Raw genomic sequence first — 16095 nt, 5'->3', positions numbered from 1 at the left:
GTGTCTAAYAAAAATGTTATCTTATCACTGCATAACAGAGCGCCTCAGCACCCGCTATGTTAAATGACTAACAGACTCGGAAGTGTGCATATGTAGCAACTCGCGCTCTGTTAAGCGGTCATCAACATGCTCATATGTTCAATACCAGTGATGATGTCATTAAATGAGGAAGCCCTCAACACCAGCAATCAAGCAGGCAATAGTTGGGCGGATAGCAGAAAGCCGCGCTGCCTGCGCACAAATTACACCAACCCGTTGTGCAGATATGTGCGTGTGTGTTTACGCGCACCCATACGTCATCGTGCGGGCGGTGAACAGCTGTTCGCTAATCGCCCGCTGACTACGGATAACTCGACCAAGCGCCAACATTAACAGCGGCGCTCATGGAGAGAACTCCAACAGTGGCGCGCCAAGCTGCGCAGCGCCGGTGGTTGTGGCTGCAGCGCCACGAACGGGCTCGTSTTCGGTATTCTGCAGCACGGCCGACGTGTGCCGGCGACAGCGTCGAGCACAATTCCGATTTGAATTTTATTCAGTMTGCAAAAGTATCTACAGCGTTTCGGTTGTGTTTCAACGGCGGCGCTAACGTATTTCGCTCCACTTAGTGTTTGTAGTAGCACATAAAAATTATAAATTGACGTACGTTCAAAATTTTCCCCTATAAATAGTGAGGTGTGTGTGTGGCGATCATCGAAAAAATTTTGAAACATATTTTCATACTAATTGTTAAAAGCATAAAAAGTGTGAGGAAATTGAAGGCAAATTTCTGTGTTTACATTGAAAAAATATTACTCTTCTTCTTCTGATATTTGATTGCGAAACCCAAAAGAAAGGTCACTTACGCACAAGAATCGAATGCATAGAATGCGAAATTTTCAGCGCCAATGCATTTGACGTTTGATATTGTTTTTTTTATTGATGTGTGTGTGTGTTGTTGTTGCTAGTTTTTTTTTTTTTTTTGTTTTTGTTTTGGTGACACTGGCGTGCGTTGGGTGTTGGGCGCGCCCCAAAAGGCAGTCAAGTGTAAGTGCGGTATTGTTAGTATGCAGCATGTTGTTGTAAATGTTCATATGTAAAGCAGAACGCTTATTGCCGTGTATTGTGCTCGCGCCCGYTCTTATCTGCATGCCTCCAAATACATGCCCAAGTCTATTGGCATTTGTGTGTTGGTTTAACAATTTTTGCCGTTTTTGTTGTTACTTATTGTGGCAGTCTAACAGACGTACGTGGGTGCACGTGAATGCGTTYGGAGTGGACCGCACAAGTGCGCCACTTGAATCGGGTCTAATATTTAACTTTTAGTGTTTTATAAACCGGCTAAGAGTCGTTGGAAAATACTTGTACAGTATGCGGTTGTAGGCAGTATGAAAATATATATTTATATACATATATGGTGCATATGTASATACAATATATGTATATAGCCTTAAATATATAACATTAGAACTTAAAGAAATTAGAAAATGAAGTGCCAGCCGCGTTATTCATGAACTATTTGAATGGAAGCTAAAAATGAAGATTTTGATTGGTGCACGAAATTAAATTAAAAATTAATAAAATATTGGAAAAATTAAAAATAAGAAAAAAAATGATAAAAAAACAGTTAAAAATAATAATCAAATTAAAACAACCTTAAATTCATGGATTCTATGTATTAGGGACTCACAACTTGTCATAATGCAACGTAAAATCATACATTTTTACACTTGTTTAAAAAAAATTGTTGTTGGATAACAAAAATGATTTTACGCTATAATTTTATGAGACTATATGAAATATCTATTAGAAAAACTGGAGTATGTTGAGTTTATAGCCAGGAAATCTTACAATTTTATACTATAAAAGGTGCGTTCGAAATTTTTTAGAACTTAGTTTGTTAATGGAAAACTAAATTAAGAAGTAATTGGAAAAAAATTTTCGTAAAAAAAAATAGTAATTGACTATGTAGGACATTTAAAAATGTCAACTAAAAAGAAAAATTGTTTTAAAGTGTGTAAAGAAGTATAATACTAAATTTTGAAAAAGGACTATGCGAACTTAACTACATTTTAATGGACTTTGGCATGTACAATTTTAAACTTAATTAATTAGAAATTTMAAATTTATTGGAAAAATGTTATTAAATCAGCTCTCATCAGTCTTTTGCATGCATGGACTTTATAAAAAACTACTTCTTATACCCTAACTGAGGTATACAACAAAGTTTGTTCGAAGTTTCTTATATCTAGTAAGAAACGCCGGAGATCCTTAAAATTAAAGTAATATATAAAATCTCAGAAAAACGAGCTGAGTCGATGCAGTCAGGTTCATCTAACTGTCTGTCCGGCTGTCTGTATGTACAAGAAAATCTTTCGTACACAAACTGAACGATCAAAATAATGCCTTCGTATAGGAACCTTTTTTATTTAACGAAATATCTTTGCGAAATTTATTTAAAATCCATATAAGAATGTTGACAAATTTTTTGCTTAACGACATATTTCCGAAAAAATTATACTCCAGTTTTTATATGGACAAATTTTTCTTTTGACGAGGTACCTCCGAGGAAATTAGATCGATGAAAATGCAGTTCTTATATGGATAGTTTCTTGGTTGACAAGATAKCTTCAAAAAATTTGGTATTATCAAAGGCAATGTTGCCATCTCCGAAAAAATGTTTAAGCACTATGTTCTTCATTTATGTAATATTTTCATTACTTGATGAGGTCTGACCGTCTTTGAAGACTTTATACCASTGGAAGGCATGTGTGATGGATCTGAATCACCGTAAGCATTTTTTAACATTTGCAACGATTCCGCRCCCGAAATTTGGTTAGAAATACAAAATTTGAGATAMAATTTTTGTTCGACTGGTTGACAGATCACGCTCATATTTGGTATAGTAATTAAGGACAGTCCTGTYAACTAAGCAAAATTCATTGTTTTGAAAGATTGTTTACCCGGGGAATTTCATTACAATTTCCGGGTCCTTTGCTAGTAGAAACCAACTATAGTTTCATAGATTTCTCGACCAAAAATCAGCGAATACTTAGGTTTGAAATGAGCTGCCTGTTCTAGTTTCAGCCTTCGTTGATTTATTTGGTGCGTCTGTTATCAGCATGAATTTGTAGAAAAATATTCTACATATGAATATATAAATGAAAAAAATGATGGCAAGAGATGTAAAAATATTTTTGCCTTTAGTAAGGCTAGGCTCTCCCTAGTTATTGGGATTTTAAAGGCCATTATTCATGGTGTATGGTTGGGAATTTTACCAGATGCCATCTGTACAAGCTGTATGAAAGAATATGAGGTGGAAACAACTCAACATTTCCTTCTTGACTGTCCCGTATTTGGGAGGTCAAGACTTCGACAGTTCGGGTCCCTCACCTCAGACTAACTGTATCGAAAATACACCTCGAGTGGAATATTATTATGCTTATAAGCTTTACCCTTGTAGAATATAACCGAGTTGAAATGAAGCATAAACATGGTATGAGAAAATTTCATAACTTCATAATTTTGAGCTTTTTACGTTTTTTAATACATGTTCACTAGATAAGATAAATAGATGAGAATTGCATCGCGACCTAAGGTCTATTGTGCCCTTATGTACGTGCTTACCTTCCTATTTGAAACAAGAATAAACCAAATTTTGGTGGGACTTTAAGCTAAGCCTCAATGCACACAAAATAATCGAAATTATATTGAAAATTCAATATACAACCAAAAGTTAGAGCAGGAGCTTCATACGTATAAAAATGATTTAAAGTATAAAAGAACAACATTTTTCCGTTTTCTAAAAAGTTAATACTAGAAAACTGCTTAATTTTCTTAGCTGAAAAGGAAAAAAAGCAAAACATGCAACTAATTTACAGTGAATATATACAATTTTGGCAATATACAATTTTTTATTTAGAAACATTTATAGTACAATAATTTTTTTTAGCATAAACAAAATGTTTTTGAAGCCTTTTTCTAATTTTACTGTATTTTAAAAAATCAAGTTGTTTACTTTCGCAACACTTTTATACGGTGCTTATAATTTATTGCCACTCAAAATCTACGCAAAGAATTTTATGATAAAAATTTTCAAAATTCGCTGCCATATTCCATTTAAAAAAAATTAAAAATATTTAAGTGCGTAAAAAAACGAATTTGTAAATGCATATCCATCAAACAAATGAAATATTAAATAATTCATGCACAATAATTCATGTGTTACGTGTTGCAATTTCAAAATACATGCGTACAATATTTTTCACGAGCAATTTATACACATAAAAGTGTGTGTTTATGTGTAACTAAGTGCATTTGTGTGAAGAAAAARATAAAAAAAAAATTAAAGATAAAGAAAAATTGAATTGAAAGTTAAAATTGAGCAATTGCTATTAGCACAGCTGCAGCGATAGACAACAGTTGCCTAGCAGCCGACTGCAGAGCGCAAGTGCTGCACAAAAGCATACATATATATGTACATACATACRCACTTATTTATGTGAGGCCCACAAAAATTGAGCACATCCACACAGCGTTGACCTTGAAGGTAAGTGCATGCCGCTTTTATTATTATACATATGTATTTCTAAATTTAACATATAAACTGCTGAGTAGCCACTGTACATATGTACATAGGCACCTGCTGGTATGTGTGGTTCATGTGAACTAACGCCGCTACTTTTGACTCCAGTCTCGTTTCCGCTTTAAACTTTTCGTACAAATTATCGATTGTTTGGGGAATACATACATATCTACATGCATACACACTTATATACATACATAAAACGTTGTGTTTGTGCGCGAAAAGTCCTTCGCCTCAAAGCTTCGTCGAATAGCAACAGAGTCATAGGCTGCAGCAAACAAACTCATAAATATGTATGTATGCCTGCACATATATTTACTTCATAGTCATGACATATTTATAGGCAACAACAACCTTGGTACCGGCAAGGACACAGTGCAGATGATTTGTGCAACGCAGCAACAGCAGCTGACCCCCGGCTACAGCCAGGAAATCTGCGGCATTTTGCAGCAGTACGCATGTTTGCCGCTGACCACAACAACTACATACAGCAACAACAACTGTTGCAGAAATTGGCAAATCAAAGTGCAAAATACAGCAACAATTAGTTTGCAAATTTTGCCGCATTGCAGTTGCCGGCTGCTTGCGTTGCAACATGTTGCTTGAGTGATGTTGCAGCAACATGTGCGATGCATAAATACTTGCTTGTTCAATAAACGAGAGTGTTGAAAAMTATGTTTTAAATGAATCCGCTTTAGATATTGGTGTGAAATGAACGTTGCAACGCAATTGTGTAACGTAACGAATTTTCGTCACATTCGCGGTAAACAGAGCGCCATTATAGTGACAGTTTAAGCGATTTTTTCAATATTTTTGGATTTTCGCATTTAAAAACGAAATTTTTTTTACAAAGTTCCCACCTATTTTGAAAAAATGAAATATCTATACTTGTAAAATAAAAATTTTAAAATTTAAGCGATTTTTTTTAAATTTTTTCGGGGAGATATTCACAACGTTACAAAGTGGCCACCTATTTTCAAAAATGAAAGTTATTTGTAAAATAACTATTTGAAGCCTTGAAATATTAGCAAGTTGCGAACTATTTAGAAAATAATAAAACATTATTAGCTGTGTTTTTTATTTTCAACTAGTTTAGAAAATTGTTATAAACTCTTTAAATTTTTTCTTGCAATAAAGCTGAGTATGAATCATTCTTGAGATGCAGTTTAAATAAATTTGAGAACTTTTTAAAATTTGTTAGTTATTTAATTTTATAAAATGAATAAACTCTTATGTTATGTGCATCAAATTAAATAGAGTTATTAAAAAATGTGTGCGAAAACTTTTTGTGAAGAGTTGCCACTTTATAAAAAATGCCCAAGAAATTTGATAAACAGAAACGAATTTAAAATGAATTTTAAATTGAAGCATGAGAGCTGACTAAAAAGTATTTTTTAGAAGGTTGCCACCTGTTTGAAAAATAAAAATAGTTCATAATATTTTTAATACCTCTGACATTATCATTTCTACTCCTTCTTCATAGAGACGCCATAAAAAATAATTAAGCATCAATTTAAAAATAGTTTAAAAACTTTTAATATTTCTGATTTAACCATTTCAGAAGGTTACCACCTGTTTGAAAAATAATTAATTAATAATAATGTCRAATCAAAGGGTCGAAGGTAGTTGAATTTTTATTGAAGATTGACATCAATTTAGGAATTTTTAATCTTTCCGAGAATACTATTTTCACTACTTCTCCTTTTTACTCCATTATATTTCACTTTTAGCGCGCATAGTTCTACTTATAAAAATTTTCCTTTGTTTTTAATATGCAATTGGTCAGCTTAGCTGCATGCTTTGTCTGTTGAAATATCGATATTCATAATCGATACTGTCACAAATTACTTATAGACTACCCTATCCAGTATGCTTTATTCCCTGAAGAGGAAAAATTAAGCTTGCCACAATTCGTAACACACAGCAGGTGTCAGTTTTTGAGATATCGATCTGAAATTTTGCATACATCCTTTTCTATTCAAAAAGCCTTCATTTCTCGGAATGACTGAACGATCAAAAGTAAGTTGTTGTTTGGACGAGATATCTTCACGAAATTCAGTATATGATATAGCCCAAAGTAGCGATATAATTTCCGAACAAATTGTGCAGATCGGACCACTACAKCATATAGCTGCCATACAAACTGAACGCTCAAGATCAAATTATTATATGAAAAACTTGTTTTATTTGACGAGATATTTTCACCAAATTTGTCGGAATATTGTCCAAGATAACGCTACAATCTCCAAAGAAATTGTTCGGATCGGACGACTATAGCATATAGCTGCCAARCAAACTGAACGATCAAAATTAAGTTGTTGCATAGAAAACTTTTTCATTTTTTGAAGGGTATATCAGCTTGCTTACGGATTTTTTACTCTTCGCATAAAAATTAGTAAAATATGAATGTCGTTTATTTTCGTAAGCTACCTACATAATACACCGGCTACATGAGTCTGTTCTGACTGRTGGGTGTTACTCATGGCGGCCGCTGTTGGTGTTTATGTTTCAACCACGCTTGTTGTTGTCATTCCGTTGCACTTCGTTTCGCTTTCAATTACTTCTYCACACTTGCGTTTTTCGCTTGTTTATAATTCATATTTATTTTTTCTCTTTCTACATTTGTTCTGCTGCGAATTCTATTTGTTTATTTGCTCTCACTCTTCTTCACTTAACACCCATGTTGGAGCCACTGTTGCTTGTTGCTGTTAGTGGTGACAGCGTTACATTTCTAACAATTCATTTAATTAATTTTTTTTGTTGCTGTTTTATTTATTATTATTATTTTTTATTTTTTTTGACACCATATCTTTCGCCGTTCCTTCAGATGTCTCGCTGCACTTGTCTTTCATTCATTGCTTTTGCCTCGGTCTTTAAGCGACTGCTAGGCAAATGCACTGTTAACTTAATTTATTATTTCGACCCATTTATTTGCTACTGTTTTTCAGCTCTTGCTTCTTCTTTTTTCTTTTTTGTGTAATATTGCGTGGCGAATGCGAGGTGCGATTTTTCATGCATGCCTAATTACGCCCCCTTCGGTGGTCAGAGCATATGCACGCCTGTATAGCGGTGCCCCACTGCAACTTGTGCTCAGCGCATTTAACCTCGTTTTGCGGAATTGTCTTGTAGGAGTGTGAAATTAATAGTCCAACAAGTGCTTTTATCAGAATTTCGCCCTCAAGCATGCACTGTAATGCGTTTTACGTTTACTTTGAATCGTTTCGCCAACGGAACCAACAGCTGTTTAATAAATTTCATTGAAAACGAAGAGAATTCGTAGGGAGCGCGAACCAATTATTTTGAAGAAGTGTGTTTGAAAGTTTTAAAGAGTTAACTCCAAGTGAGAGACGATTTTTATTTAAATTATATGGCTTTTGTAGAAATAGTAAAATGTTTAATAATTTTAAGTACTCGGGTTTCAAATGATTTTGGACTTAATATCTGTAATATATATTTTTTTAAATTAATATATAAAGCAATTCCCTTCATATATTTAAGGAAAAAATTTATCGCAGATATTTGGTCAAATATTAAACCAAAATGATCTGAATCGATAGATTTAGGTCTATTTTTAATTTTCATCGTGATATAGTCCCAGGGTCACTTAAACATCATAGCAAGATTTGATGTAAAGTTTGCGACATTTCGGCAATACAGTTAAATTTAGTACAAGAATGTATATGAATACACCATCTGATCAAATTTAATCCGGTGTGACAATTTATTTTCAGATATTTAATACAAATTTGTATTGTCGACTTCAAAATGGGCTCCTGAACCAATAGAAATAAGGCAACGTTTTATTAAATTTTCCATGCATTTCTTACAAGTCGTTTCAGCAGGAGTGACCGGCCTTCAGTGACTTAAGCGAATTTTTTTTTACTCAGTTTATTTTTGGAGCGCCATTCGCTAGATTGTTGGGCAGTTTTGACGTCATATTCTTAAACCCACGTTTCGTCTGTAAGGTTCTCGTCTATGTTGTCAAGCATATTTTTTGCGACCTCTACCAAATGTCGTTTTTTTCAAAAGATTCATGTTTATTGGTATATTCTAACATTGACAGACTTTATATGATAAGATAAGATAAATAGACGAGCATTACATCGCGACCTTAGATTTATTGTCCCCTCTTCTAAAACACAAAGACTCACCTAGCCCAGCATATTGATAAAGTCCAATATATGGAAACATGGTTCAAGACCTTTATCCTGCGCCTGCACACTGCTATTCAGTCAATTAGCAGGTGTTCTGGAGTTTCAGGCTCCCTGTCGCAGAACCCATGTGACCAATACAATGCGAAAAATAGAGTTTGACCCTAGAGATATTCATTACATATTTACACCTGCTGAGGTAATAACCCCCCTTTAGCAACATGATATGACACATGCCTTGGAGTTGCTGCTAATACCTTTCTCTGCATACTCCTTCTTTCTTGCGTAGCAGCTTCTTGGTATTTCAGGACTCACCGCGATGAAGGGTTCAGGTCCTACAATGTTCGTGGATGCTGTGGATCGATCGAGTTCATCAGCCGGACATACTTGATACCCAAAAGATTTATTAAAAGGATTTAAGTCACTCCATAAGAAGTCAACATGTCAAATTTATACACGCGCCTTTTGAATGTTAGTACTAACTGAAAACCATCAATGTGTTAGTTCCGGAACTTTGCAATTGAACTATTAAGATCCGATGATATCTCACTGATGCCATGACAACTATTTTCAAGCACTATTTCTTGAACTTTTTCTATCTTACCTTCGGCAACAAATGAAAAGAGTTAAAATAAGGTTCAGGCGCCAATAAMTTCGAGAATATTTTGCCTTACTCAAAATATCTTCAATTTATTTCAGTGGGTGAAAGAAAAACAAAATTAAATTTAAGGGCTACTTGGAGTTGGAACGAATTAATTTTTGCTATTGACCATTTTGGGCATCAGTGAATTCAAGAGTCTACGATAAATGTGGTGTGATTTTATTTGGCAGAGAATCTCTTTGSCACATTCCACAAAAATTTTATCTTTAGCGCTCGAAATTCATATCTGCAGATAAGTTCGCGGGAGGAATCGCACCAGARTAGTTTCAAAATTCTTGCGTTGTATGAAATTTGTGTAAATAAATTTGTGCTGATAAGATAAGAAAAATATGAAAAACACATATGAAAAATTCGTATAAATAAACAACAGGAAACTAATTTATAGCGAAGTGGAGACACTTCCATTACAAGCAGAGTTGTCTCTCTGCAATTACAACAAAAGTGAGCATATTCAAGTGATGGAGTGGGAGCATAACTTATTGCTTTATTTTCCGCTTATAAATCTAAATTGTATATTCGCCCGAATCTCGTTTATCATTATGTGCATGTATGTATACATGAAGTATGTTTACGAATACCATTCCATTGCGAAATAGCAAAACAAATATTGAGGCAATACCGGCAGACGGTGAAAACACTTGAATTGTGTAATCAGCAAGTTCAAGAGCCTTTTTATGGAATAAAAGTGATTTTGAAAAGCAAAAGATGCTGACAAGTCTAAAGTATTTGAGAATGAAGTTGTTGAGTTTGAATAAAAGGATTATACACATACAAAGGAAAATATATATATATATAAAGCACAACCTAAGACAACCCGAAAACTATAGAAGCGCTGGCACTCAACGAAACTGAATTCGGCCTGGCTGTTATTCATTTCAATAGATTAGTACTTAGATGAGACGCTAGTAGTTGTTGCAAATAAATCAGACAAAACGAGCAAGAAKAATAATAATAAAAATGTGCTGCCAACAATGCTGGAAGCTGGCAACTTAACAGAAAAGTGCTAAGTTGCCACAACAACAGACACCAAAATATTTTGCAATGCCGTGACTTGGCGCCAGGAAGGCTGCTACAGTTTTTCGCTTATGGTCGTAAGACCGTTAGCGCTGCTGGAAAACATGTATGAACTGACACATAACCTTATATATACATATGTATATGTTTTCATATATAGGTGTCTACATATGTTTCCTGTGGATTCAAATGCGATTGACCCGCCGTTGTTGTCATCCGATTGCCTTTGTTATCGTATATAAACGCTTACATAGTACAATATATCTTAGTATACTCGATTTGATCTTGCTGTAGCACTAATGTGCCACATTCGCGTATTGTTTTTGCCACTTTTGCCATTTTCCCATTTCAATTCAGTAGTTGGCTGGTGTTAAGGCATATGCCCGCTTGAATAGACATTTTCGCAGCTGGAAGCCGTTTGTCGGCTCTGGCGGAATAATTTTATTTCTATTTCTATTTTACTTGTATATATACCTTTATTTGTTATTGTGGTTTTTGCAATGAAGCATTGTATTTTTAAATGGTTTGCTCGCACATTTGCCAAAGTGGTGAATCGTGTGCTAGACCTTTTTCGTATACTCCCACTATTTCTCTGTTATATATACTTGCAATTTCGAAATTTAGGGTGAAAATTTTATGTTTTTGGGTATTTAACCAGAAATTGTTATTGTTTCAGCATTTGTGTGCAATGTTTTCATTTGTCAAAAGCGATTTATTTAATTAAATTCAGGAAATATTTATTGGAAACATTGAATAAATATACGAAATCGACAGCAGGACCGTCCGACAAGCAGCAAAGGGTGGATTTTTAATATTTAATCAACATCTAAGTTTTTAAGTATCAAATATAAGTGTTGGGTGAGAGCAAAAAAAAAAAAAAAAAAAAAAAAAAAAAAAAAAAAAAAAAAAAAAAAAAAAAAAAAAAAAAAAAAAAAAAAAAAAAAAGACTTGAAAAACTTGTAGATTATTTGAAAATTTGGTTGAGTGTTCCATATACCTTTACTCAAACAGTTTATATCAAAACCCGTATTTGTATTTAACCCTGAGTAGTCTAGTAAAATATCAATAATTTTAGCTTAGAACATATATATGAAACAAAAAAGACATAACGGTTGTTTAGAAAGTAAAAATTCTCTGAAAAAATAACTAAATTATTCATAAGCTCCAAAATATATTCTCGGTTGGAACAGCTGGCCTTAGTTGAACAAATTTTTTAATAATTTGACTAGAGAATTATCGAGGGACTAGTATTGGTACCTTTATGTTCCCAGGAAGCGCTTTGAACTAATCTGTAATGGGTGCAAATAATATTAGAAAAATGTATTACACGAAATGTACTATTAATACGAGATGTGTTCAAAAAGTATCGCGAATATCGAGTATATTCAACTCTTTGCAACTTAAAGAAGTTGATTACAAGAAAAATTTTAATTTCAGCTGCTATCATACCCTTCACAGTTGCATTTCCTATAGATAAAAGAGCATAAAAAGTATTTTCTCTTGATCGGGCAGCTTATATGAAAATTATGTACTTTAGTGGTCCGATTTGAACAATTTGCCAGAGCATGTAGCGTTGCTTTAAATAATTGGTCAATCGCTCAAAAAAGTCCCATGTCGATTGGTCGGGAGAAATGTTAAAAGAATACAATATGTATGCTTCAAAACACGTCTATGACATCGGAATCGGATTAATAGTGGATTTACGCGTATGCGCTCGAAAGTAAAGATCAGTGGACAGCATGGGTTTTTCAAGATTAGTCGAATACAATAAAAGTTGTTCGCCTACGAATTGATTGCAAGCAAATGGTTGCCTGTTTTTTGGAATAACTGATTATATCGCTACAGTACTGCCAACTAATGCAGAATAATAGATTCTGAGTGGTATACAAGCATTTTGTTTTCCGGTTATTTTCATCCACCGCATGGTCCTGACTTGGCAAATTATTTCCGTTTACTCCCGTACGTAAAAGATAAACTAATAGGTCGACGTTTCTCGTCACCTGAAGAGGCGATTTATGTGTTCAAAACGCATGTTTTAGAGATATCTCAAAAAGAGTGGCAAAAGAAAAAATCTTAATAGAGAATAAGAAAAAACAAAAAAGCGAAGTTTAAAATTTGTTTTCGCTCTTTAATCCCGAAATATAAAAGGCAACCTACGCATATGGCAGCTATATGCTATACTGGTCCGATATCGAATCCGACAAATAATCAGCTTCTTGGAGAGAAAAAGGCGATTTCTCAACAAMCAAGGGACTAATTTACATATATACAGACAGACGGACGGATAATTGGCCAGACCAACGAACATGGACAAATCGACTCAGCTCGTCATACTGATCATTTATATATTTTTTTTTGTATCATTCTGGGGATTAGAAATTTCGTCGCAAATTATTTATAAACTGTTCAGCGAATTTAGACACTTTAGACTTGTTATAGATGTGGAAACAATAGTAGATTGTTTCTTSTAAGGAGTGGCAAGAAAAAAGCGCATATAGAATGAAACTAATACATCTTCTCCAAAAAATAATATTAATTTTAATAATATTAATAACCCCAGCAATTTGTTTTTTCAAATAGTTGTAAACGAAAAAACAAAATCCTTCGTCCAAGTCTTTAAGATTTGCACCTTAAAGACCTGTGTAAAATTTCCCSAAGATCGGTTCTCGAGAAATCTTGTCAACCGATTTCTAAAACACAGTTTCATGAAAAACGTGTTTAAAGGCGGCRCYAGCATCGAGCGCATAAGTTCACTAGGCTGTATTTCCGAAACTATTGCTCGGATAAACTCGAAAGTTTAGGACAATATTCTAGAGGTGTCCGTAAACCCAAGTAAACACTTCAGAAAAGTTTATCTATTGTTTTGTTTTTTGATCTTTGCGAAACAGTGAGTCTGATATGTCAAATATGCTGTAAATGAATGTACTTAGAATTGAATGGTTTCAGGAGTTCAAAATTTGTTTTATATGATTATAAAAGCAAAATGTTTAAACATTCGTGTCAAAAAAGCTGGTACGTTAAAAGTCTTCTTCTGCAAGAGAAATGAGCTACAAACTGAGCTACTCAGAAGCGGTTTTCTACGACTGATGAGGTAGGATTTAAAAATTTACCTTGTTGTTGTTATAAAATATGATTGGGCTGTTGTTGTTAAAGGAATGGATACCACTTTGTCTGCTATTTACTCACGTTGCTAACGTCACGAACTGMATAGCTGTAAATTTTACCCTATTTCAGTTTCGCTAGCAAAGTTAGCATACTATTATATTACAGATATCAGCGGCSGATAATGAAATGTGGTGGCAATATATTACAGGAAGAGGAAATTGCATTGAAATTTATAGGAAATAGGAGCAGCTGATGGTAGCGATTGGCGGCGGGAAATTTTRTTTTATTTTTGTTAGCAAAAAATATCAAATATCGATAAAATCTCTTTGGTAATTGCAAGCAATAATACCCAACTCATTATGGAAATCATAATATAAATAGGGCAGTTAGACAATAGAGGCCACCCGTTTGTATGTGTTTATTTGTTTGTTATTATTTTTTTTTTTTTKTTTAGCATCAGCCCAGCGTTCATTTAGAGCAGACCTTTTGTTTGGCAGTCGCTGAAAGGGACAAAGAGGAAAGTCTGAAGTAATTTGTATCTTTTTTAAGTAATAATTGGATGAAGATATGGTTTTTTATATTCAGAACTTTTAACGTTTCTTTATCAATACCAATTGCTTTATGCTCTTTCGCTTTCGCTTTCGTTTTCCATTTTTTACTTTTTTCTTGCTCTCACTTTGTCTGCAAAGGATTTATTTTGACTAAATCGGGCTCTCTTTAATTTATGGCTTTCTCTTTTGTTAAGCCGAAGTCATTCATTGCGCTATTAACACGTTTAAAGCAGTTTGTATCTAAGTATGTACATTTTTTTCTAAAGACCCAGTAGGAAAAATTTTACTTTTTAATAAAAAAATTCAGATTGCTGCATTTTATTAAAGAAACTTCTTATATTTTATAGAAAATAGTGAATATGATATTCTACGATGATAATTTATCTATATATTATAACAACATTTTAATTGTAGATTTCGAAAATGGAAAAAAATGATATAGGGTGAAAAAATATGTTATTGGATAATATAACCACTTTCTTCCTGCTTAATTGATATCTGATTTATAGCTTTTTAAAACGGATTTTGTGTTTCTCTCACCATTTGTCTTATCAACTGTTTCATTAGATTTATAAATTACGGTTCATTATCCCTACAAGGCTCTCATAAATAGTAAATCACCWACCCTTGCCTACATTCAGCTAGTAGTATATATAATATAATATGTATAATAGGCATCGATTTYCAGTTGTCAGCACTGCAACCAATTTGCCCCTATTGACAGTAGCCGGCGTCCTAAGGGGCGTATATTTCACATAATTCTTTTATATGCACCCCAAGGCTGAAAGAAAACTCCCTTTGTTTACTTTCACTTCGTTTTTGTATTTTTGCTTCAACTTTCACCTGGTTATTGTTGCGTTGTTCGAAATTTGTTCTTTGTAAGCCGATATATAATTATCTCTGGYGTCATAACCCAATGTTGGTCTCTGTTAAGCTTTTGTGGTTTAGTGAAGTATCTTTTACAAMGTCCTTTAAATAATATTATTTTAATTATATGGTTTCGTTGCATGGTTTAATGCAACAATGGTACGGTGAGCTACTGTATGTGAGCTGCAACTGAGGAAGTATACTAATTCACTGCGGAAGCCGGATAAATTTGCATATTTAAGGAAAATTATTTGTATCCCGAAATGCACATGTGGTGATGCGGTGTTGAAAGTATATATGAGRTGTGTGCTTTTGCATAATTTATGCGCTGAATATTTGTTCAGCTTTTTTCGGAATAATTTATGGGAATTGCATTTTTCGCACCTCAAAATCGTATATATTAAGTGAAGGAAGTACGATTATTCTAAAAAATGCCAAATAGGGAAATTTTGTTTCAGTGAATGCCCTTGTAAATCAAATTCTACTGTTGTAATCTATTTCTGGATCGCTATTATGAACTGTAAAGCCATTTAGTATACAGTTCAGATACTTTGTCCATGAGAAGTAGTCATCCTTTAGGATGCCTGTGCTTAAATTGAATTTTAACATACTCTGTGACCTCACTATCGATATCTCCTCCAGTGTATCATACCGTGAGAATTGCAGATGCTTAAAGCGTACTCTTGCCAATGCGGGACAAGTATACAAGATATGCTCAATTGTTATGTATTTCGAAATTATTTTTGGACAATTTAAAAGTGTATCCAGAAAATTCTAAATTAGGTTATGTTGCTGGGGTGATCCAAAATCGTTGGATCTCATTTGGGTGGATAATTGTCTTTTAAGGTATCCAAAAATCCTTTAAAGTGCATCATTTTCTCCGAAGTCTTCTAAGTCTMCTAAGTCCAGACAGAACAAAAATGGACATAGCTAAGTGTAAGTAGTTCGGAAGACCGCTAACGGTCCACTTTGGGCCTGAAAGATCTCGCAGTCGCACAAGTTCTGGTTGTTGAACAGCGCTTGCCAAACTTACTGGAGGACGACAAGTTGACATGTGATAAATTAGCAAAGTGACTTTTCAACTATTATACACGAACTACYTGAAGTTTAATTCCGCACATAAATATTAAAGGAACTTTCATTCAACGTAAAAATCGCCGAATGCACTTTATGTACTTCAGAAAC

General features: G+C 33.9%; 1 protein-coding gene across 3 annotated transcripts in view; it reads left to right on the top strand.

The window, feature by feature from the left end:
* Positions 1–556: 556 nt before the first annotated feature.
* LOC108967620 (aminopeptidase N) overlaps positions 557–16095 on the top strand; it is a 150454-nt gene continuing 134915 nt past the window's right edge. The window contains exon 1 of one of the 3 annotated variants that reach the window (XM_018931166.1): positions 557–639. The gene's annotated coding sequence lies outside the window, so the exon portion shown is untranslated. Of the gene's footprint in view, positions 673–4209; positions 4526–16095 lie in introns of those variants that run through there. The other 2 variants (XM_018931169.1, XM_018931168.1) reach the window with 2 other exon arrangements.

The sequence above is a fragment of the Bactrocera latifrons genome, unplaced genomic scaffold, assembly GCF_001853355.1.
Source record: "Bactrocera latifrons isolate USDA-ARS-PBARC rearing strain unplaced genomic scaffold, ASM185335v1 scaffold_192, whole genome shotgun sequence".
Taxonomy (NCBI): Eukaryota; Metazoa; Arthropoda; class Insecta; order Diptera; family Tephritidae; genus Bactrocera; species Bactrocera latifrons.
Note: the sequence above shows the minus strand (reverse complement) of the source record. Positions and strands in the feature narration are given on the sequence as shown.